This window comes from Lissotriton vulgaris, chromosome 3_1, assembly GCF_964263255.1.
Source record: "Lissotriton vulgaris chromosome 3_1, aLisVul1.2, whole genome shotgun sequence".
NCBI classification, from domain to species: Eukaryota; Metazoa; Chordata; class Amphibia; order Caudata; family Salamandridae; genus Lissotriton; species Lissotriton vulgaris.
In genome coordinates, this window is record NC_141689.1 from 1,240,042,551 (window position 1) to 1,240,067,154 (window position 24,604).

General features: G+C 40.7%; 1 protein-coding gene across 2 annotated transcripts in view; it reads left to right on the forward strand.

Moving 5' to 3' along the window:
• The window catches only part of LOC147727720 (uncharacterized), a 155,724-nt gene that overhangs the window by 105,634 nt on the left and 25,486 nt on the right, over positions 1-24,604 (forward strand). The window lies entirely within an intron of this gene.

Here is a 24,604-nt window from a genome sequence, read left to right on the forward strand (position 1 = left end):
TGTATTCTTGGGTGTGTAAGTAGCTGTGTGGGTAAGTGACGTTATGTGAGTGGCTGTATGGGTGTGTGTGTTTGGCTGTATGGGTATGTGACGCTGGGTCAATGGCTGCTTGGGTCCGTGGCTATATGGGTGGGTGTGTGAGTGACTGTATGGGTGAGTGAGTGGGCGTCTGAATGGCTATATGAGTGAGTGACTGGGTGTGTAAGTAGTTGGTTAAGTGAGTTGGTATGCGAGTGGCTGTATTGGAAAGTGAGTGCCTGTGTGAATGACTTTGTGAATGAGTGGAAATGGGAGTGCTTGTATGGATGTGTGAATGGGTATGTAAGTCGTTGTGTGGGTGTGTGGGTGTGTGAGTGACTATGTGAGTGCTTGTGCTTGTGTGGTTGAGTGAGTGGCTATGTTGAGAGGCTGTATGGGAGAGTGTGTGTGAGATGAGTGGCTGTTTAAGTGAATACATTTGTATGTAATTAGTTGTATGGTGAGTACGTGGCTCTGTGAGTGAATCATGTGAGTGAGTGGGTGTGTGAGTGGCTCTATGGAGGAGTGAGTTGTTGTGTGAGTACTTGTATGGGTCTATGAAAGGGTATGTGACTGGCTGTGTGGGTATTTAAACGGGTGTATGAGAGGTTGAGGTTGTATAGGGGTGTGAGTGGATATGGGAGTTGTTCAGTAGATGATGTCATCATTGATGTCATTTGAGATGTTATCAGTAATGTCACTGACCATGTCGTGAGTGAGTTCCTCAACAACAACTTTTTTAACAACGCAGCTGCTACAACGACCGTGTCTAAACCACGATTTTTTAACCACGCATTCCTTTACCACACATTTTTGTGGTAAAGGCATTAATGGTAAACAGCCATCTGTGGCTACCCCACCCTAAAAAAAATAACCCATACCCCTCCCACCCCCCTAAAAACTAACCCACATCTGCACCCCCTAAAAACGACCCCGTACCACTCCCACCCCCCTAAAAACTACACTGTACCCTCACACCCTAAAAACTAACCTGAACTCCTTAAAAATACCCAAACCCCCCACACCCGAAAACGGACCGAACCCCCACCCCTAAAAACTAACCCGAATCCCTCCCACCCCTTAAAACTAACCCAAACCCTTCAGACGCCCTAAAAACTACCCCATACCCCCACCTCCTAAAAAGTATCCCATACCCATCCCACTCCCTGAAAACTTTCCCGAACTCCTCTTACCTGTCTTGTTCCTGTCCGACGCTCCTCTCTCCCGCCCATCCTGAACACTAGACTGACTTAGCCTTAACCACGCACATGCATGGTTAAGGCTTAGTCATGGTTAAGGGAAGTCATTGTTTGGCTTGCGTGACTCTGGAACTCGTTGTTCCAGAGTCGTTGTTCCAGATGTTTCCCCATAAGCAGTGCATAGTGGGGCGTATGTTAGTTAGCTCAGACAACTATAACTGCTGAATTTCAGTGGCTTTGTACTGTGTGAAATCTGAGCCTAACTATAATGTCCTTGTAACCTTTGTTTTTTTCAGTGCATTACTAAGGTGTTTTAGGTTCTATTTCCTAACTATAACATCCCTGTACCCTTTTTTTCAGGTGAATTTAAAAGTACATTTCTAAGGTTTTTTTAATTTTATATCCTAACTGTAACCTTTAAGAGTGAGTGTGTGAGTGCATTAGTGTCTCAGTAGGTGTGTGAGTGTCTTTATGGGTCTGGGAGTAGCTGCATAAGTGTCTCACTGGTTGTGTGAGTGTGTTTGTGAGTGAGTGGGTGTTAGAAATGGGGGTCTCTAGTTGGCAAGTGTTTGCACCTTTGTCCAAATAGGGACCCTTCTTCCTAGTCAGGATAAGGGAGTTACACTCCTAAAATAACCCCTGCTCATCCCCTTGGTAGCTTGGCACGGGCAGTCAGGTTTATCTTAGAGGCAGTGTGTAAAGCATTTGCACATAAGCAGCAGTAATACAGTGTAAGCACTACAAAAGGACACCACACCAGTTTAGAAAAATATTCAATATTTTTATATACTTAAGACAAGACCAAAAACGATAAACATCCACAATACAGTACTTGAAAATCTTAACTTATCAAAATATGCTTTAAAAATAGTTCCTTGATGTCGATAGTTCCGTCCGGGGCTATCACGGCGTCGTGAACAAACAAATCCAAACAGTTCTGGCTGACCGCAGCGTCGCGGGTCAGCTACGGACAAACAGTACCTTTTAGAGATGCAGGGCGTCGATGACCTCTCGTTGAGTTTCCGAAAACACAGTGTCCGCAGGCGTTGATTCCGGAGGTCGGTACAGGAGTCGTCGGGCCTTCAAAGTCACATGCGTTGCAGGTCGATCTTCTCTCTGATGGAGTCGGGAGCACTCTCAGGCGTCGTGTGCTGCGGTGCAAAGTGCAGCTGTACGGAGTGCGGTGCCTTCCGGCCGCGGTGCGAGCAGCGACTCGGTGGCGGTGTCAGATGGCATCGTCGATGAGACCAGGGTCAGGGTGCGAAATGAAGGCAGTGCTTGTCTTGGTGCTGGCAGTTCACGGTGCAAGCAGCGGCGGCGTAGTTGCTGAAGCGGTGCGGCATGTCCTCTGTGGTGCCAAGGCGTAGTCGTGAAACGGTGCGGAATGCAGTGACCACAGGTCGCGGTGCGAGCAGCAGCTCGGTGGCGGCATCAGCAGGAGTCGTCGGTGAGACCAGGGTCGCAGTGCCGTGTTGCGGCAGTGCCCTCTGCGGTGCCTTCAGGACACTGAGTTGGCAGCGGAGTCGTAGACGTCATCGAGTTGCTTTTCTTCTGTTGCAGCACAAAACACACAGTCCCCAGTGCTGAGGGCAGAAGAGCTTGAAGTCTTTGCTGTTACTGAGACTTCTTGAACAGGGGGCAAGCTCTACCTCAAGCCCTTGGAGAAACTCCCAAAAGTAGATTGCAGAAAGTTCATTCCAGTCCTTTCACTGCCCAAGACAGAAGCAGCAACTGCAGGCCAACACAGCAAAGTGGTAGTCCCTCCCCACAGCTTCTTCAGCTCTTCTTCTTGGCAGTCTTCTTGATCCAAACGAGTTCTAAAGTTCAGGGGTCTGGGCCCCAATATTTATATCCCAAAATCCTTGGACCTCTTAGGCTGAGAGTGTCTGTGCTCAGCCAGAACCAGTTCTGCCTTCTCTGGTGTGATTTCCTGGCAGGAGGTGGAGACTGCATTGCCAGAGCAAACCAGGCCCTTTGAGGTGCAAGGAAATCTCCTCCCCTTCCCCCATTGCAGGCAAGGTCTAGTCAGCCCTTTCCTGACCCTACCTAGACTATCTGGAGCCACTCCTGCTCTCCAGCCTTCTGTCATCCAAAACCCAGACAGGCAATCCACATTCCAGCAGAGGCACACTGGAAGACTGAGCAAGAAAATACCTACTTTCTAAAAGTGGTATTTTCAAACACAGAAGGTAAAAATCACCCTCACTAAAAGATACATCTTTCGATTCTGAGTTCAGGCATACTAAACTTTATTTTCCCACCTAGTTCCCAGGGCCAGTTATGTTTATAAGATGTTATAAACAAACTTCCCATTCTGTCCTATGGGGAACAGGTAGCCATGCAATAGTGAAAAACAAAATGGGCTGTAACTCACTATCAGGACATGCCACACACACCAGGGCATGTCCTACCTTTCACATACACTGCACCCTGCCCACAGAAGTACCTTGGGCCCACCTTAGGGGTGACTGACATGTAGAAAAGGGAAGGTTTAGGGCCTGGCAAGTGGGTGCACTCACCAAGTCAACATGGCAGTTACAAACTGCGTGCAGACTTTGCAATGGCAGGTCTGAGTTACCTTTTTAGGGCTACTCACGTGGGTGGCACAATCAGTGCTGTAGGCCCACTAGTATCAGTTGATTTACAGGCCCTGGCACACTCTGTGCACATTACTAGGGACTTGCAAGTAAATCAAATACCCAATCATGGAAACACCAATCCATACCACAATTTACACAGAGAGCACTTGCACTTTACCACTGATCAGCAGTGAGAAAAGTGCGCAGAAACACTACGCTAGCAAAAATAGAGTAAAAACTGGGAGGGCAGAAAGCAAAAACTCAGGGGAAATGCGCCAAAAGATGCCAAGTCTAACAGTGGATCTGTGAGTAGATGCAAGATTGTTTGAGTGGCTGTCTGAGTGGATGCCTGTGTGGATCTGTGAGTCGGTTTATGAGTGGCTGTGTGGTTCTGTGACTGGGTGCATCAGTGTCTGTGTGGGTGTGTGAGTGACACACCCACAAAGGACGACACCTTTTATCCAACAAGTCCACAGTTTTGCACAAAATATCTACCCAAGGGGAGTTCTTACTACTGGTTAATTACTTAGTGCTACCTCCTTGGGTAAATGTCCACGATGTATTCTACATGATAGCTGCGTAATGGAGCATGAGGAAATGTCACCAGTGACCTTCAATGCGTTTTGGCAATGTGATTGTTCCTGGTGCGTCTTTATCCAGAAATATGTGATAACATGACTATCCTATAGAGGAGACAAGACTACAAAGAGGTAAATCTCTACTAAACGAGGGTCCTTCCTCTTAACTATATGAGTACGTGCTTCTTGGCTTCGTGGAGATCTCTTATTCCTCAGCATCAAGAACTCCTCACCAAGATTAGCGGGTAATGTGCTGAGAGGGCCACTTGTTAAGCTGTCTATCATCCTGGCAAAAGGCAGGAAGACCTTTGGAAACTATTAAGGTGGGCGTGGCCAAACGGGTGAGCATCCAAGTGATTTACACATTTACCTACTCCTTGCAATTTAAAAGGAGACCCATGGACCGCCACCTCCCCGGGGCAAATCGTAATAAGAGAATGTGTGGGGGGGGGGGGCACAGGGCCCTCTTTAGCCCCGTGGACCCTCACTTCCCTGGAGCTAAAGATCAAATCAATTCAGGCGATCCCATACGGCCTCCGCCCCGCAGAGTGGAGACCGCCACCTCTCAGGGCAATGTATAAAAAATAGAGGGGTACACGGCCCTCCCACAGCCCTGGGAACAGCCACCTCCCCAGGACTGAAATACATTAATGTAGGGGGTCCGTCATTGACCCCTGACCCCGGGGTCCACCATCTCCCTTGGGCTAACTTTTATGATGGATAGGGGCTTCTCGGCAGCTCCTGCTACCTCACGAGGTGCCCACCCTTGGGAGGTAGCTTTTGCTTGGAGGGAGCTGACAGCAAAGCAAACATAACTGCAAGCCGGAGCTGTGAAAAAAGCTCCAGCTTAAACAGATGAAAACATTTGCTCTGACAGACAGGGAGCTGCCTTTCAGGAGCCCCATGTTATACCAATGCCGGCTCCCACAGGAGGCGGGGAGCCGGCAGCAACCACAGGGGCCTTTAGGCTTCCCCCGCGGTCCCAACAGAGGTCACTGGGTTCACCCACAATAAAGAGGCCGTAATCAGTCCAAGGAGGGTGGCTGCCCAGCCCCCCTCACCATAGTGTAATGGCTGGGCCCCTGGTGATGGCGACCCTGGGGCTAAAATCCATCAGGGGAGGGGAGGAGGACCGTCTGCCCTGCCCCCCCTAGTTTAAAAAAAATAGGGCTGGCCCCAAGGGGAAGGCACCAGAGGCCCGCCCCCTTTATAGACCACTCTGCAAAGGGGCCTCGTGGTGCCCAACTGGTTGAGGGCTGAAGTCTCCTTGGATTCTGAGGGCCCTAGGGGCCAACAACCCCTACTGTTACCTCCTGTAAGTCCCCCAATGCAGGATTGCTGTTTGCTCATACGAGGCCCGCCCCCTTTCTCCACCACTCTGCCAACGTGCCTCGTGGCACACTAATGATTGGGGGATGAAGTCCCCTTGGGTGCTTAGGGGCCTTGGGAGCTAAGAATCAATCATGTTACCTCCAGTAAGTCCATAAAAAGTAAAAGGAGGCCCCCTTATCTATCAAATTAGGGACAGGGGAAGTATGTTGTAAAAGAAAGATGTCCCACACATTTGCCACTAAGTTGGTAAGAAGTGGACTAATGGTACCAGGTTTGTTGTTGTTGTGTAGCAATACCAATCACACAGATATAAATGGAACAGGAAATCACATTACTGGACATAGGCCAACCATTATAGTCATTTAACAACCGGCAAATAAACCAATCTAGCACACATAACACTTAAATTCAAGTCAGGATTAGGAAAAGAAAGCCAGAAAATTGTTTTTTGGAAAAATATATATCATTTGTGTATTTATTCAAGTATTCACAATTTATCACAGTCATAACAAATCATTTAAAAAATATACATAGAGTATATTATACATTTCATTAAAAGCATAAAAAGTCACAAAAATAGACAAAACAAACGTTGGTTTAAAAGTTCGTAAGAACAGGGGTCGATGCAGTGTTTCGGTTAAGGGCTAACAATAAACAACCTTCTTCAGGACCAAGTTCTAAAAGGAAACAAACAATTACTTTTTTGCGTATACAGTTTTTCACAGACACAGCATATTTCCAAAAAAACATTTCTAGTTGGCTAAACTTTTAGGTGGTTGGCACTAGTCAAAAGCTGGTGATTTTTAATTTTTTTTTATTGGTATTGTTAAAACAACTAACCTATTGATAGGGTCACCATTAAGTGAATCCCAGAGTCTATTTATGGGGAACCTTTATAGCAAAGACATATTATTCATCATGTCTAACAGACAACAAAGTTACCTGTATTTATTAATGGCTTCCAGATATATCCTGGAGTGCCAGCGGCCGGTTGTAAAATCCGGACAGTAACTGTTGTGAATTCGCAATGCTTTTGATGTAGCATACACAGTATTGATCTCTGTAAGTGATAATAACATATGGATCAATCATTTATGTGCTCTTATTTGTCTTTGGTGTTACTAATCAATATAGCACGTAACTACCTTGTATTTGTATTGGGAGGATTCACGCTCTGGTAGTAGGAGCCACCGATATTGGTTTTCAAAAATGCTGTAGATAAATATACCTCGGTTACCATATTGTAATTAAAGGAGTGATTATCAAATGTCCTCTGAGATTCTAATTGTTTGTACTTACCCAGATTTTAATAACTGGCAACTTAGTACTATCACGAGCTTTTCAATTGGCTTGTGTTTCAATTTTGGCGTTCATGCCCTGGCGGGGATTCTCCTGCCGCTGATAATATAAAGGATGGAACTTTTGTTAGGATCACTATTCATTTAGTCATTATCATATATAATTTTAACGTAGAGTGTCTGGTCACTACCTATATATTAATTTAGTGTACACCCTCATGCTGCAAGTATTAATAGAGGGTTTATTAATGGCTAGCCTGTAGTTAGTTCTATATTATATTCAAGGCATAGCGGTGCAGTTACGGCCAAAACTATGGCCATTCTGCCCCTTGATCAACTGTTGATGAGGAGATCCAATTCGTTTTTATAAAGAACAATATTACTACCCTGGGTCTCTTAGTAATGGTAGTAATGGTGTTTAATCTCTTGTGCATACTATAACGCTGGTATCTTTTGGTGGCATAGAGTTATATAACGTGTCTTATTCTTTATTCTGTCCATAACACGTGACATTGCATTTCGGTTCATCAAACCATAGGGATGAAAAATACAAATTCCAGTCATTCAGTGAATGTTAACAACTCGCTCACTAGGGATTTGCCTAATATCTTTAAGAACCCACCCGCCGGTCTGGTAGTCCTTCAGTGAATGTTAACACATCGCTCGCTAGGGATTTGCCTAATATATTTAAGAACCCACCCGCCGGTCTGGTAGGTTGAGGATTTCGAAAACCAATGATTGGTTAAGCGCAGAACAACCGGAATGCTAAACGGACTTTGCTAAGCGCGGGGCGAGTTAAATAGTAACATAGTCGGTCGCGCTCGGCTTACCTTGGGGTTTGAATTCGGCCTCCCTGCTCCTACTCCGTCAGCGTTTCCTGGGTTCTGTGGTACTCAAAAATAATCTATTCTTATTCAATAAGCAACTATTTAGACAGACTAAGGGGACCAGCATGGGGGCCACCTGTGCCCCTAGTCTGGCATGCCTGTATGTGTCAAATTTTGAGGAACATCACATTTTTAATACAGTATCACCGTTCTATGAGAACATCTCGGTGTGGTCTCGTTATATAGACGACGTCTTTTTCATCTGGAAGGGCCCTATAGAGACACTCAGAGAGTTCATCACATGGCTCAACCTTGGTGACAATAATCTTAAGTTCACCTCTCACATAGATAACAACAGTTGTGAATTCCTTGACCTGATTATCAAAAACACTAATGGAACACTAAACGTAGAACTCTTCACAAAACCGACTGACAGAAATACTATGCTTCATCATAAAAGTAACCACCCACCCAGTCAAGTCAACAATATTCCATTTGGTCAATTTCTGAGACTTAAGAGAAACTGCACGACATCCCAAGACTTCAAAAAACATGCCAGCGTCCTCAGAACTAAATTCCTAGAACGTGGATACCCCAAACGACTCATTAGACACTCGTACAAGCGTGCTAAATACTATAATCGCGAGAACCTATTCCAACCCAAAGAAAAGAAAGAGCCCACCACACAGCCGATAATCTTTGTTACGAACTACAACCCAATTAGCAACAAACTTAAAAACATCATTAACAGAAATTGGCATCTGGTCAACGATAAACAACAAAACAGATTACCCAAACCTATGTTCTCCTACAGGAGGAACAGAACGATTAGAAATAGTTTGGTGCATACATATAGGGAAAACAAGAGAGCAATCCAGCCCTGCATTGACAATGCACCCATGCCAACGGGCACTTTCCCATGTTCAGGTTGCAGTAATTGTAAAAATATCATCCGTGGGAATACTATCACCATCAAAGATGTAGTCTTAAAACCAACGAGCTTCATGAATTGTCGAACATGTAGTGTAATCTACCTTATCAGTTGCCCCTGTAAACTTATTTACATAGGGGAAACTTCCAGAGAAGTCCGAACTAGACTTAATGAGCACAGATCGGCTCTTCGAACAAGTAAGGTAGGGGCCCCTCTAACTGAACACTGGAAGACAGCTAAACATGAGATTAGCGACCTTCGCTGGTGCTGCCTTGAGCATGTTACTCTAAGTACAAGAGGCGGTAATCTGACCCAAAAAAGAAAAAGACGCGAGCAATTTTACATGTCCAAGTGCAACAGTGTCCGTGCCGGCCTCAACAGTAGAGAAGATTGGGAAAAGATAATTTAACTAAACGAAGTAATATAAATAATAAAGATCCAGGACGAGAAAGGCCCCAATATTTTCATCAATGAGTCCAACATCAAAAAAAAGTTTTTGCACCGCATAGTGATAGATTAAGCACTTTGGCCCTCGCTACGCGGCAAATATTTCACTTAGAGACAACGCGTATATGTCACCCTGTGTATGAAGCTTCCTAAATCAAATTATTGACTTGATAGCACCTAGCCGTACCAACATTGGCTGAGCGCCAGCGGGTTATCAAACATGACACCCTGGCGCATAGCTGTACAAGTGCGGACGTAGCGCTAACATATGATCTAGCATCAATGCCCTCGAATACCCCACACGTCTTCATGATAGACACAACCCTAATAGGTAGGGCAGACCTGAGAGTAATTTCAATAATTGGTGGCTTCTACTCCGGCTCATGAGACTTATAGAATCTGAATGTATATACATTACAATTGAGCTGAAAACAGACATGACCCGAATCTTGTACATTGCTCCCAATCGCCAGATATTATTGCCTAAATGCGATAAATATACCGCGTACATTAAACATATTACATAGCGGTAACTACGCTGTTTAATACGCTACCAATAGCTGTAGGTAAACAAACGAGTTGTCATGTGACATCTCTTCAACCAATCAAAAAGCAGGATACTACCCGCCCAATCAGGAACACGGTAATATAAATATACCGAAACTAGCGTTTACCTGCTACTTTCAATCTGACCAGAACCCAGGAAACGCTGACGGAGTAGGAGCAGGGAGGCCGAATTCAAACCCCAAGGTAAGCCGAGCGCGACCGACTATGTTACAATTTAACTCGCCCCGCGCTTAGCAAAGTCCGTTTAGCATTCCGGGTGTGCTGCGCTTAACCAATCATTGGTTTTCGAAATCCTCAACCTACCAGACCGGCGGGTGGGTTCTTAAATATATTAGGCAAATCCCTAGCGAGCGATGTGTTAACATTCACTGAAGGACTACCAGACCGGCGGGTGGGTTCTTAAAGATATTAGGCAAATCCCTAGTGAGCGAGTTGTTAACATTCACTGAATGACTGGAATTTGCATTTTTCATCCCTATGGTTTGATGAACCGAAATGCAATGTCACGTGTTATGGACAGAATAAAGAATAAGACACGTTATATAACTCTATGCCACCAAAAGATACCAGCGTTATAGTATGCACAAGAGATTAAACACCATTACTACCATTACTAAGAGACCCAGGGTAGTAATATTGTTCTTTATAAAAACGAATTGGATCTCCTCATCAACAGTTGATCAAGGGGCAGAATGGCCATAGTTTTGGGCGTAACTGCACCGCTATGCCTTGCATATAATATAGAACTAACTACAGGCTAGCCATTAATAAACCCTCTATTAATACTTGCAGCATGAGGGTGTACACTAAATTAATATATAGGTAGTGACCAGACACTCTACGTTAAAATTATATATGATAATGACTAAATGAATAGTGATCCTAACAAAAGTTCCATCCTTTATATTATCAGCGGCAGGAGAATCCCCGCCAGGGCATGAACGCCAAAATTGAAACACAAGCCAATTGAAAAGCTTGTGATAGTACTAAGTTGCCAGTTATTAAAATCTGGGTAAGTACAAACAATTAGAATCTCAGAGGACATTTGATAATCACTCCTTTAATTACAATATGGTAACAGAGGTATATTTATCTACAGCATTTTTGAAAACCAATATCGGTGGCTCCTACTACCAGAGCGTGAATCCTCCCAATACAAATACAAGGTAGTTACGTGCTATATTGATTAGTAACACCAAAGACAAATAAGAGCACATAAATGATTGATCCATATGTTATTATCACTTACAGAGATCAATACTGTGTATGCTACATCAAAAGCATTGCGAATTCACAACAGTTACTGTCCGGATTTTACAACCGGCCGCTGGCACTCCAGGATATATCTGGAAGCCATTAATAAATACAGGTAACTTTGTTGTCTGTTAGACATGATGAATAATATGTCTTTGCTATAAAGGTTCCCCATAAATAGACTCTGGGATTCACTTAATGGTGACCCTATCAATAGGTTAGTTGTTTTAACAATACCAATAAAAAAAATTAAAAATCACCAGCTTTTGACTAGTGCCAACCACCTAAAAGTTTAGCCAACTAGAAATGTTTTTTTGGAAATATGCTGTGTCTGTGAAAAACTGTATACGCAAAAAAGTAATTGTTTGTTTCCTTTTAGAACTTGGTCCTGAAGAAGGTTGTTTATTGTTAGCCCTTAACCGAAACGCTGCGTCGACCCCTGTTCTTACGAACTTTTAAACCAACGTTTGTTTTGTCTATTTTTGTGACTTTTTATGCTTTTAATGAAATGTATAATATACTCTATGTATATTTTTTAAATGATTTGTTATGACTGTGATAAATTGTGAATACTTGAATAAATACACAAATGATATATATTTTTCCCAAAAACAATTTTCTGGCTTTCTTTTCCTAATCCTGACTTGAATTTAAGTGTTATGTGTGCTAGATTGGTTTATTTGCCGGTTGTTAAATGACTATAATGGTTGGCCTATGTCCAGTAATGTGATTTCCTGTTCCATTTATATCTGTGTGATTGGTATTGCTAAACAAAAACAACAAACCTGGTACCATTAGTCCACTTCTTACCAACTTAGTGGCAAATGTGTGGGACATCTTTGTTTTACAACCTCCAGTAAGTCCCTCACAGCAGGATTACTGGGTGTTTGTAGGCAGACCCTCCCCTTTCTCCACCACTCTGCAAACTCCCTTCTGGAGCTTTACTTGGGGGATGAAGCCTAATTGGATGCTAAGGGTCCTTGGGGGCCAAGACCCTCTCCTGTTTCCTCCATTAAGTCCCTCCCTGTGGGTTTGCTGAGAGCTCATGGGAGGCCTGCCGCTTTTCTCCACTAGTTAGGAAATAGAATTAAAAAAAACTTAGAAATTCACTATTAAAAACATAGGTTACAGGGACGTTTATAGTTCGGAATTAACAATAAAAAACCTTAGAAATTCACTGAAAAAAATGTAAAAGGGATGTAATAGTTAGGAAAAAGAATTAAAAAAACATTAGAAATTCACTGACAAAAACAAAGGTTACAGATACTTACGTTATAGTTCAGAAATGGAATTTAAAAATCCTTTGAAATTCTCAGAAAAAAAACAAAGGTTACAGGGACCTCCTATTTAGGATTTAGTTTTTTTACAAATCTTACAAATTCACTGAAAAATCAAAGGTTACAGGAGCGTTATAGTTAGGCGCACATTTCTCTCGTACAAAACATTCAGCAGCTATAGTTAGCTGAGCTAACTAGAATTTACCCCCACAATACACTGCGTATGACCTCACATGTTACATCCCCCATGACATCTGAAATTACATCACTGATGACTTCATCCACAGAACCAGTCACACACTCCGTTCCACCCCCATGCAACATCTCATACACCCACTCAACCACTGGCATTACCATACAAACAGGGGGACACCTACTCACTGATCCATACAGCGACTGGCACATCAATTCACCCATACAGTCACTAACACAACCACTAACTCACATATACAGACACTCATGCACCTACTCAATGACCAATACATCCACTCATACAGATGTACAGACACACACCCACCCACTCACTTACCCATACAGTTACTCACACATCCACTCACTTAATCATAGATAAACGAGCACATATACTCACTCCCCTATACCGTCACTGAGACAAGCACATTCATTCCCATGCAATCTCTCTTGCAATCATTCACTCGCCCATACAGCCTGTCACCCACCCACTTACTCACCCATAGAGCCATTTATACACCCATTCATGCACCCATACAGTCACACATGCACCCTGTTAATGACCCATACAGACACTGACACACCCACTCACTGATAAAAAAATTCATACAGCCACTCACTCATGTCTCTCACATACCCACTCACTGTTCTATACACCACTTACACACCTACTCACTCACCCATACAGGCACTCCCACAGCCACTTACCTTAGTATATATGTTTAACACTTAGTAACTTTTAGAAAACACCCAGAATCACTGAATGATGTCTTCAGTGATGTCATGTGAAATGTCATCAGTGATGTCATGTGAAATGTCTTGAGTGTCATCGATTATGTCATTAGTAATGTAATATGTGTGAGGTCATAAGCATTGCATTGCAGGGGTGTAAGTTCTAGTTAGCTCAGGTAACAATAACTGCTGAATCTCTCTAGTTTTATATGAGTGAAATGTGAGCCTAACTATAACGTCCCTTTTACCTTTATTTTTTTCAGTGAATTTGTAAGTCTCTTTAAATTCTATTTCCTAACTTTAACGTCCCTGTAACCTTTGTTTTTTCAGTTATATATATATATATATATATATATATATATATATATATATATATATATATATATATATATATATATTACCTACTGGCGGTCGCCAGTAGGTATATATAGTTAGGATTTTTTCTCTATGGGACTTTTGAAAATTCTATGTCTAATAACTTTGGTGTTTGTGGACGGAATCAGCTGAAATTTTCAGGAAAATGGCACATTTTGTTTCTGAGCAGCCCCTGAAAATTTGGGGGGGGGGTTCGTCAAGGGGGGGGGCGAGAAAAAAGGGGGGTCCCAAAACGCGTTTTTCCCATGTTAATTTCCATAGGGCGGTTGGCCTCACTTTTAGCCCGAACGGCTGAATGGATTTGCACGAAACGTGGCAAAATTGTAGGGACTGTTAGCCCGATGTGCCTTTGCTAGGTCTCAATATATGTGCTTCAGTGGATTTTGAGAAATTAACGTTCAAAAAAAGATATATATCTGTAACAGCGCTCTGGGTAGCGCTCCGGTTCGCGTACTTTTCGCGTAACGGAACTTTGCGATGCGAAGCTGATTGGCTCTCTGGTGTCTGTCAACATTCAAAACAGTCCGGAGCGGCCGCCATCTTGTCTCTCGGTAGGATCGAGAGACAAGAGGAGGCCAAAACAAAGGGGGAAATTACCATAAGGGGGCATAGTAGATCCTCGTTGACCCCCTAGGTTTTATGTGGAGGTTTTAAAAGGGCCCAGCAGGGCAAAAAAAAAAAAATTTTTTTTTTTGCGTGGTGAGCGCCCAGTCCGCGAACCGGAAAGCGTTCTGGGCAGCGTACTATAAGGAAAAAAGAATGATAGACTTTTCAAATACTGTATGTTAATTGTTTGTTGTTTTTGTTGATTATTTTTTATTTTCTTTATTTTTTAAGCATTTTTTTTTATTTTGATTGTTTCATAATTTATTAAACTTTCTAACATTTCATTGTCAGAAATTTCATAATTGTCATTGAATATATTTTGTAGTCTATGAGGGTGTAAAATGTCCTCATTTTTAAGCAGGTTATCCACTGCTTCCACACATTGCAGTAGTTCCTGGTCCCTACTTTCATCCATAAATTCATTTTGATTTTCATCAATGTTTCCTTGGCTGCTCTCTTGCAGTACAATTTTAAATTGAACTTGCTGCTCGCCTTCCATTTTGCCTGAAATTTGGATTAAAAAAATATATATTACTAGATATAGGGCACTGTTGGGATTAATTTTAGATAGGCAGTTTTTATCAGTGAATTTATCTTTTGGCAGTGTATAGTATCAGAGTGGAAGTAGGACTATAAAAAAGTGTATGTGATTTAACCAAGAGAAGCCTAACTCCATCCATAACTATAACAGAGAAGTCTATCTAAATCTATAACTACTACAGAGGGATAGTATATAACTATCAGAAAAAGTTTACCATATTAAGTTATAGTGCACAATATACTTCAGTTTTAAAAATAACAACTTACCTTCACAAACAAGTTGAAGTGTTTAGTAACAATTCAAATGTAATGTACAACAAGAAGTAGCAGTCAAAATGGCTGTGTTTTCTTCTCTTCCTTTATATATATTCAGGTATTTAACCAATCAAATGTCAGGTAATAAAAGTAGAAAATGAAAGTAACATTTTCATTGGTTGTCAATTCCAACACTTCAGATGTGTTTTGTGAAGTAATTTACCTCACGGTATTTAGAGAGGTCTACAGGCTTAATGGCTAAATGGAATTTCAATCAAATTTGTGAAAATGAAAGGGATTGTTATGTAGTATGAGCTAATGTATATTTGGTGAGAGTGTCTCCAGTCGTTTTTCTGTGAATTACTTTCCCACCTTTTTTATTGGACCGCTTCCCGGTATGCGTCCCGGTCCGCGAACCAGCAGCGTAACGGGAGTCCACCATTTTGTGTTTCGTTCGAATTAAGATACAAGATGGAGGGCAAATAATGTTCAGAATGGGTAGAAGGGGGCACGGTAGATGTATCTTGACCCCCTAGGTTTTCTGAGGGTGGCTGAGGAGGACCATATGTGCGGGAAAAAAACATTTTTTTTAAATTTTGCGCGGTTAGCTTCCAGTTCGCGTACCGGGTAGCGCTCCGGGGAGCGTAGTTTGTTGAAAATTAGAGAAAAAAGTTAGAGAAAAATAATAACTCTGAGAAGAGCTTTTGGGTTTATGGTACATTTTGGTACTTATAAGTAGGTACCAATGCACAGTCGTAAATTCAAAATGAAAATTCTGTTGCCCTCATCTGAGAAGTGAACTCCATCTCCTCTGTAGATATCTTGCATGTAGTAACGCAAGTTATTGTTGTACATGGAGCCCATTCCATGGTCTCTCATGTAAGCTGAAACAGATTTGTTTACATGCTTCCTCGACTTCTCAATTTGTGGACAAAATTGGTTGGACCACCTCCATTTCTGTCTTTGGCATATATTGGAATATACCAAGGCAGTTTGAGGAAAAAGTGCCATTAATTGCTCAAAGGTGTCCTTTAAAAGCATTTCCAGACCTACCCCAGTCAAAGTGCCCAAATCATTACCTCCACAGTGCACAATTAACAGGTCAGATTTTGGCAAATGCATAAAGGTTTTCACCAATGGTATCAATTGGTGACGTTTTAATCCTCTTTGGCCCAACCACTTAATTTCCACATCTTGTAAATTGAGGTTAGGTAAATTTCTGTTCTCAGCATACCTTTGAGCCCAGTAGATGTAACTATGTCCAACAATCCAGACATTAAACATGGTGAGAGAAGGTTGGGCTGCAGTCAGATGAAGTGTGGTAATGAAAGGGCAGTTGAAACAGTAGGAGTTTGTAAAGAAAAAAAACTGTGGATTTCCAGTGCTAATGATTCATTAGCAGTGATTGGTGCATTTCCATTTCTGAAAACAGAAAGTTAGGGTGCATGGATGTGTTCTTTGAAAGATGTAATTTGAATGGTCAAGGAAAAAATAATGAAAGATTGCACTGGATACGCAGGTGCACTGAGAGTTCAGAGTTCAATTGAAACATTGTTGTGTGAACTTGCAAACATGAGAGGTCTTTCAGGAGGTGGTTGCTAAGCAAAAAAGGCAGAGAGGGCAGAGGGGGGGAAGGGTTTTGATTTGAAAAAAGTGAGGGAAGAGTTATGATTGGCTAATATGAGAGATATGTGTAATGAATATCAGCATTTCTGTGCTTTCTATAGCTGCAGCCTCTGGAGTGCATCCTCTTTGTTCTGCTGAAGACAATTTGGAGTATTTCTGAGACTGTTTTGAAACTCAAAAAGTATTTGCTAAGGTGAGAAAAGATTTGTTTAATTTAGATAGAGAATAGTATGATTTAAGGAGAAAATGATGAAGAAAGCTGTGTTTTTAAAATGTGGCTTTGTCTCAAGTGATATACAAATAGATTTTGTTTCTTTGAGAAATTGTAATTGCATATTCGGTGTAGCATTCTGGCATGCAGTAACACAAGTTATTGTTGTACATGGAGCCCATTCCATGGTCTCTCATGTAAGCTGAAACAGATATGTTGTGTTTAAAAACGATTTTTGAAAACAATTACATTTCTGGATATGTTCTGCTAGAGTTTCATAGGTTGTTTGGGCCATATTTATAAGGCATTTGAGTGTCTCTGATGTTATTGTTCCCATTTTAATTGAAGAGCTTTCTTCATGGGGCTAGTTTCTTGTAAATACGCTCCCACCTGTGCTTGGTAAATTTAGATTTTGATTATGGGAGTTACATAGCCATGTTAAAAATGTCCCAAAAATGGTGCAAGGGCATTCAAAAAAACGCTTTCATGTGTCTTAAGGACATTTTTAGTCATTTCCTCTTGAATGTAGGTATACAATTGATTTATATGCTGTGTTTAAAAACGATTTTTTGAAATCAATTACATTTCTGGATATGTACTGCTAGAGCTTCATAGGTTGTTTGGGTCATATTTATAAGTCATTTGAGTGTCTATGATGTTATTTTTACCTTTTTAAATGGAAAGCGTTCTTCATGGGGCAAGTTTCTTGTAAATACGCTCCCACCTGTGCTTGGCAAATTTAGATTTTGATTATGGGAGTTACATAGCCATGTTAAAAATGTCCCAAAAATGGTGCAAGGGCATTCAAAAAAACGCTTTCATGTGTCTCAAGGACATTTTCAGTCATTTCCTCTTGAATGTAGGTATACAATTGATTTATATGCTGTGTTTAAAAACGATTTTTTGAAATCAATTACATTTCTGGATATGTAGTGCTAGATCTTCATAGGTTGTTTGGGTCATATTTATAAGGCATTTGAGTGTCTATGATGTTATTTTTCCCTTTTTAAATGGAAAGCGTTCTTCATGGGGCAAGTTTCTTGTAAATACGCTCCCACCTGTGCTTGGCAAATTTAGATTTTGATTATGGGAGTTACATAGCCATGTTAAAAATGTCCCAAAAATGGTGCAAGGGCATTCAAAAAAACGCTTTCATGTGTCTCAAGGACATTTTCAGTCATTTCCTCTTGAATGTAGGTATACAATTGATTTATATGCTGTTTTTAAAAACGATTTTTTGAAATCAATTACATTTCTGGATATGTACTGCTAGAGCTTCATAGGTTGTTTGGGTCATATTTATAAGGCATTTGAGTGTCTATGATGTTATTTTTCCCTTTTTAAATGGAAAGCGTTCTTCATGGGGCAAGTTTCTTGTAAATACGCTCCCACCTGTGCTTGGCAAATTTAGATTTTGATTATGGGAGTTACATAGCCATGTTAAAAATGTCCCAAAAATGGTGCAAGGGCATTCAAAAAAACGCTTTCATGTGTCTCAAGGACATTTTCAGTCATTTCATCTTGAATGTAGGTATACAATTGATTTATATGTTGTGTTCAAAAACTTTTTTTGAAATCAATTACATTTCTGGATATGTACTGCTAGAACTTCATAGGTTGTTTGGAGCATATTTAAAAGGCATTTGAGTGTCTATGATGTTATTTTTCCCATTTAAATTGAAGAGCTTTCTGCATGGGGCAAGTTTCTTGTAAATATGCTCCCACCTGTGCTTGGCAAATTTTAGATTTTGATTATGGGAGTTACATAGCCATGTTAAAAATGACCCAAAAATGGTGCAAGGGCAATCAAAAAAACGCTCTCATGTGTATTAAGGACATTTTAAGTCAATGAGGTAACACAGGTGATGTAATTCTGAAATGAGGAAAAGAAACTCCACATTTTTCAATTGCATCACTAGTGTTTCCTAAGTTTATGAATGACATTGTCCAGGTGAAGTTTAGGTCTGACCACAGATTCAAAAGAGGTCTGCCCTTTGTTCAAGAGTGAAGTGGACATGACTTACTTCATTGGTAGGCCTTCACATGTATTATCTCCTTTGTTTTCTTCAACAAGCGAAAATCTCATCTGCAACCGTGTGTTGGCCTCACCTCAAACAAACAAAACAGGTGATGAACCGAATGTGGATCAATGACACACATTCAACCCAGTCCAAAGATCTGGGCCCAAACAAACCTCTAGATAGGCCACACCTTATCGTCATCCTGAATCAATCATTTAAAATGTTAGGGAGAGATTTATGATAGGTGTATGCCTGTTTTGTACCACTGTGCGTCACTTTTGTGACGCAGTGGTGGTGCAAAAGATTTGCTATGTTAAATAATAAGTAGGGTGTTAAGTTTTTGATGACTGTTATTCATTTACTGTTTGGTAATAGTGGTTAATAACATTTTTTATTATATTTTTCCACAGATTCAACTGCAGATCATTTCAAAATTTGAAAAATGCCAACTAAGAATCGAATTAGAAAGGCTAGAAAACGTCAAAGATAGCAGGATCATCTATTATTGCAGCAGTCCTCTCCCCAAAAAACTTGTGAAATCACCAAGAAAGCTCCGGGTAAGAGCACGAAATCATTCATAAGAAATATTTGTAGTAAAAAAATTATTTCAACAAAAAATGTTTCAGTCCAGAAAAAGAGAAGCAATTTAAATGGAAAGGAAAGACCAATCAAAAATGTTACTGCTAGAGCAAGAGATAACTCTGTGCATGATAGTAGAAGGAAACAACAGTTTAGGGACATTCGAAAACGAATGTTCCGCAACAGGATAATAGTTAATTTATTAAAAAATATTAAGAAAGGCCAACAGAAAGTGGCATTTTATAAGAAGAAGAAAAATGTAGAGAAAATTATTGATCATGCTTTCGAAATTAAGCGAAAGTTATTTATTTTGGTAATCAATAGAATTAGGAAACTAAACAAGGTAATTTCTGATTTCAAATCAAATAGTAGATGGAAGAGAGTAGTAAATCGTAGTAACTTTTCTGAAGTTTTTTCCGGAGAATGGATGCATAGTTCAAGTTGTGAGGCATTTTTTAATGAGGAGAGTTATTTTCAGGATAATGATTTGGTGTTTGCAGTTGACACCAGTGGTCGAGCTTATGAAGTGAAGGATGGTTGTCCAGTTGAAAAAGAAAAACTTGTGACAACAGAGACAGACGAGGTGTTAGGTAATGAGGTTTTAGGAAGTCGTCCTAAGGGTCCTGTGTACATTTGGAAGTGTAGTTCTATTTGCAGTGTGCGACAGGATTCCATCAATTTGCTTTGTGATTTTGTACGGACATTTAATAAGAAAAGTTTGAAGCAGAAAATGAAGTTGTTGCAAGAATTAGATCCTTGCAGAGTGAGACAAATGACAGGTTTGCGTGGTCATTCACTGGCTTGTCTTTCCAGGAGAGTATGCCAGAGTGTTTTTCATCATTTCAGGATGCTAGCAGTGCATCATAATAAAGTGAGGAAATTAGTGAGAATGTTGTATCATGCTAAGAGTCCAGCAATTATGCTTAAACAATTATGTGCTGCTCTTTTGCATGGTTCTGAAATAGATGTCAAGAATATTTGTGAAGAAATTGAGTTTTGTTACTTTGGAAGTAAAGATGAGAATGTTCAAATTGACCCAGAAGTAGAGGGTAATGTTGAAGATAATGTACAGGTTTCTAGTACAGATAAATGTCAGAAGGAAATTGCCACGTTTCAGATGAAATCAAGTGAGAGGCCTAATTTCACTTGTGTGTGTTGTCGACGCACTTATTACAAGAATCAGATTAAGTTAGTGGATTTATATGCAAAAAGTGAAAGGGAAAATAATAGTGAATGGAAGGATTTTGCCACATACTTGATGGTAGAAAATTATTTTGATTTGGGATCGGATCAACGTGTGTGTACTTATTGTAACAAATTAAACCAAAACCAGATGCCTGCTAGGGCGGTTCATAATAATCTGGAATTGGTTGAGATTCCTTCTGAATTGAAGGATTTAAATACTTATGAATCTATTTTGATTCAAAGTATCCATCCCTTTCAGGCTATTGTAAGAATGGAGCCAAAGACAGGGAAGTTGCCTCCATCAGATTTACAGAGAGGATTAAAGGGAAGAGTTGTTTATTTGCCTCTAGATTTGAACAAAAACATTAACACAATTGGAGTAGAAAAAGTGGAAGAGGAACCTCTGGTTATCTTGGTTAATGGGGTTCCGACAAAGAATAAGAAAATATGGCAAGATTTAGTGGATGTTAGGAAAGTCAAAAAGGCAACATTGTATTTGAAGAAAAATAATAAGTACTATAAGAATGTATATGTTGCAGAAGAGGAAGTAAGTGATGAAGAGGATAGCGATTTGTGTGCTGGCCAAATTGAGAAAGTAGAGGCCTCTAAAAGTGAAGAAATATATGAACATTATAGTGTTCATCCTTTGCATTCCAAGGAAGTCATGGGGAATGCTATTGAGTTGTTTCAAATGAAACAAGCCAAAGGGAGTCCCATTAGTGTTTGGAAGGAAAGTTTGGAAGCTTGGTGTTTCCCACAGCTATTTCCAACAGGTCAAGGAGGAAGATATGATGAGCGACATCATCAAATTCCTGCGTCTGAATACCGGACTTTACGATTGTATGCAGAAGATCCTAGGTTTCGTCAATGCATTCCCTATTTGTTTCATCTCCTGTTTGAAAGCGATCTGTCTGGACTGTCATATGCAGTGAACCACATCTTAAAAAGTGGTATACAGATGCGAAACATCTCGGCAAGTGACTTTATGCATAAAGTCAATGTCCAAGACAGTATTTTGGATTCTCACCTAATTAATCTCATGGCGTGTCAGCGTGGTACTAATGAGTACTGGTACCGTCGTCATGGTGATTTAAAATGTATGCTGAGGAACTTAGGAACTCCAACATGGTTCCTCACTCTGAGCTGTGCCGAGTATGGCTGGGAAGACTTACTTGAATTTCTACGAGAGGCAAATGGAAATATTGAAAACATTGAATTCAAGACACCTGGAGAACTGTGTTCTTTGGATCCAGTGAATGTATGCAGGTACTTCAATCATAGATTTGAAGCTATGATGTCTTTCATCACAAATAAGAAGAATCCACCTCTTGGAGATGTGTTGGATTTCTTCTGGAGAAAGGAGTACCAAGCAAGAGGTGCTCCTCATATACATATGTTGCTGTGGATCAAGGATGCACCTAAATTTGGAACAGATCCGGATGACTTAGTGATGAATTTCATAGAACAGTATTCTACGTGTGCTGTTCCAAACGCAACGGAGAAGAAAAGCCTAAGAGAACAAGTTCTACGTTTCCAAAGCCATCGTTGTGGAAAGTACTGTCGTCGTAAATTCAGAAACAAGGACAAGTTCTACACCAAATGTCGTTTCAACTTTCCACGACCGGTGATTTCTAAAGGAAGAGTGAACAGTTTGATGCCTTCTCTGCGACATAATGTGACGAGGAAATCACCCAAAAATACATACAATTTGAAAAGGAACGAAGAGTCCAAGTACATCAACGACTACAACCCAGTGATTTTGTCCATGTGGAATGCTAACATGGATATACAGTTTGTGGCTGACAACTGTATGGCTGTGGCTCGGTATGTGACATCTTACATCACCAAAAAAGAAAAGACAGAATTGAAGGATATGTGGGAGGACATTTCCCATGAAAAGAGCCTCAGCAAGAAGTTGTACAGTTTCAGTCTGATGATGTTGTCGCATCGAGAAATCGGAGCTTACGAATGTTCTGACCGGTTGTCTTCAGCAAGTCTCTATGCCAAATCCAGGAGTATCGTTTGGGGGAGTCTTGGTCTTGCTGCAACGCGAAATCGAGTTCTAAAACCTGTCCGGGAAATTGAGTATTTGGCGGAAAAGGAACCAAACCGTACCGACATTTTGAAGACCAACATGTTGGATACATATTATCCAAATCGAAGCAGTCACCTTGAGAATGTTTGTCTATATGAGGTTCTACAAAATTATATATTCAAGAGGAACATCAAAGAAGATATTGAGAAAGGAGTGTATGCTGTAATTGGAAGTGAGGGATGTCTGGTCAAGCAAAGAAAATGCCAATTAGTAAACCATCGAAAATTGAGTGGCGAATCTCCAGAAAAAAAGGAGTTTTTCTATTTAGCACTTTTGCAACTTTTCAAGCCTTGGCGTGCAGAAGAGGAACTGCTTGGAGATTTCCTCTGTTACGAAGACTCTTTCACTGCTGCTAAGGAGACCATAGAATGTCCTGCTTTTCCCAAATATCAAGAAATGTTGACTTTGGAAATTGAGCAGGAAGCAACGATTGCAGCCGAGATTGCCAGAGACAGTTCTCAGGACAGTCAGAGTTCTGTTTCATTGAGTCAGGATCCACTAGGAGGACCTATTATCGAAAATGAAGCTGCCACTGCTATGAATGAAGTGGAAAGAGCCATGGCACATGCTCAGGAGGATGCGGTTAACTTAGAAGACTTGGAAAAACAACTCAACGTTGAGCAGAGGAAAATATATGATGAAGTTACCAAGCAAATTGATCATGGATTAAGTCATGAGAAGAAAGAGTGCTCATGTACGTCGTTGAAGCCTGTCCGACTGTACGTGAGTGGAGAAGCGGGAACTGGAAAAAGTTTCCTTATTAAAGCAATTTCTTGTTATTTGCAGGAAAGGACTGAGTCTTCGCTGTCTTGTGTTGTTACCGCTCCTACTGGACTGGCAGCACATAACATTAAAGGTATTACTTTGCATCGTCTACTGATGCTGCCAGTGGAGCATGACAACAAATTACAATACCACAAGTTATCTGGGGATGCTTGTTGTGAAGTTTCAAGAGTCTTGAGGAAAATGAAACTTCTTATCATTGACGAAGTAAGCATGGTTTCCAATGTCATGCTTGCCTTTGTGCATTTGAGAATGCAAGAAGTTCTTAAAACTGAGTATGATGTGTTTTTTGGTGGCAAACACATCATTGTTTTCGGAGATCTTCTGCAGCTGACACCAGTAAAAGGACAACCTGTGTTCAAAATACTCACGCATGAAGATACCAGGAAGTGCCTAGGGAGCATTGGCAACGTCAATATATGGTTAAACTTCAATTATGCTGAACTGCATGAAAATATGCGTCAGGCAAAGGATGAAGATTACAAGAATATTCTACAAGATATTAGAATTGGAAAAGTGACCGAGCATGGGAAAGAAGCTTTAAATGCACGATTACTGTCAAATTTATATCCAGAACAAGACGTTGTGCCTGAGAATATTTTTCAGAAAATTACTGAGAAGAAATCCGGAATATGTTTGATGCCAACTCTTGCAGAATGTGCCATCTTCAACAACAAAATGTTGAATTTAGAAAAGCAAGAGATTGTGAAACTTGAAGCTATTGACAGAATAGAGCATATGGGATCAACAATTATTTTGTCTGAGAATTTGAAAACAAAATTGGATTCATTAGAGAAGACTATATCTAAAACAGCGGGTTTTGAAAAGACTTTGAATGTGTGTTTAAATTGCCGAATCATTTTGAGAAGGAATTTACATGTTGAAAGAGGTCTGGTAAATGGATCAATGGGTAATGTTGTTGATTTTGAGAAATACAGAAGTAGAGATGGTATTGAATTTTTAAAAATTAAATTTGATGGCATTGAGGAAGTACAGCTAATTGGTCGTTGTTCTGCTAGGTTTTTGCTTGTTAAAGACTTATATGTTCGCCGTAAACAGTTTACTGTTTGCTTGGCATATGCGGTGACAATCCATAAATC